Source organism: Otolemur garnettii, unplaced genomic scaffold (genome assembly GCF_000181295.1).
Source record: "Otolemur garnettii isolate 467f Iridium unplaced genomic scaffold, OtoGar3 scaffold00056, whole genome shotgun sequence".
NCBI classification, from domain to species: Eukaryota; Metazoa; Chordata; class Mammalia; order Primates; family Galagidae; genus Otolemur; species Otolemur garnettii.
Window position 1 is genome coordinate 10,348,697 of NW_003852451.1, and position 1,601 is coordinate 10,350,297.

Genomic DNA, 1,601 nt, shown 5'->3' on the forward strand with positions numbered 1-1,601 from the left:
CACACCTAAAATCCTCATACAGCATGCCTGTGTGCCTCAGCACTCTGGCTGAAAATCACTGCTATAAGGTATAAAAACCCACAAAGCTTGAAAGCATGGGATAGAAGACAAACAATGAGAGATTTTTTTTTTTCAAAGGCAGGGGCACAGTAGCTCACTTACAAAAGTAGAAGAAGCTAAAACCCATGTGCCAACAAAGGGATATGTCAACAATAAAATACCAATTCACTCTGAGGGACTCCTGTGGGACTCAATGTCTGGCAATCAAATCATTAGGTAAGTTGCATGGAAGATAATCACAAATTAGTTTCTGTCCTAACTTGTCAGTCAGATGGCAACCAAATTCCGAGAGAAATTGAATCTATGTGTCTCTCAATTTGGGAATACCAAATGAAACAGAAAACTTGGATGAGACACAGGCTTATATTGTTAAAATCTTGTCTCATTGTCTACCTAACTCCAGGAAACAGGCAGTCGGGCAAAAACATCCTCAATCAGGAAATCATAGAATTCTTTTCTGGAGACAATGAACAGCCAGTGAGATTTTCAGATCCTAAATATTTTCAACTTTACATTCTATGCCAATCCATCAATCAAGAAAGTAGAATAAATATTTTTTGACTTGGGAGAACTCAACCATTTGCATACTGTATAGTCTAATTTATGGAAGCTACAAATTATGCACTGCAGGGATGCACTTCAGAAAACAAAGGGGACAAACTATGAGACGAAGACATGGGACCCAAGATAAAGGACATATTTGCAGAATGGCCAAGGGGTCCCAGAATAACAGCTGGGACACAAACCTAGAGAACAACCAGTCCAGGTAGGATAAAGGGAAATTAGAGCCTCTGGAAGGACAATCTTTAAGTTTTTTTTTTTTTTCTTTAAAGAAAATGGATGTATTATATGATGTTTTGGAATATTTTGAGAAATTTTTAATAGCTATTTTACACGTTTGAACATAATAACATATATCTGGAGAAAATGTAGCAATGGGTAGCTAGAAACCAATCAAATGAAAGGAGAAGAGAGGAGGAGATAAAGGAGGAGATAAAGGAGGAGATTAGTATTTAATAACGCCAACACAAGTGAAATAATTTAAGAGAAATAAATGTACTCTATAAAAAATATAACCCAGCAATGAATGTTTACACTGTCACTGATGCAAATGTTGAATATTTGACAGCAACAGAAACATTTCTGGATATAACCACATGGAGAAGCTGGCTCTAGAAAGGGAGAAGAACCTTAGTATAAGAAGCTAAATTTTCAGCTACCATAATGTCTTTTCAATAGTCAATAAGTGATGCATTGATTAATTCAACATTGTGTATATTATTTATACACATGGCATTTAATACCAGTTAAAATAGCTACAATAATTGAAGTGATTGCCTTTTAAGAGCAGGACTGTATAGAGAGGGGTTAGACAGAAGAATACATATTCTCATTATAAGCCTTTTCATATTTTATTTTTATAGACATGTATGACTGATAAAATATAAGTTAATTTACACTTTAAGTAATAAACTAAGCAATGTAGAACTTTATGAATACTGTGAAATTGTCCCCAGATACTTTCTCTAATTTAAATTGAC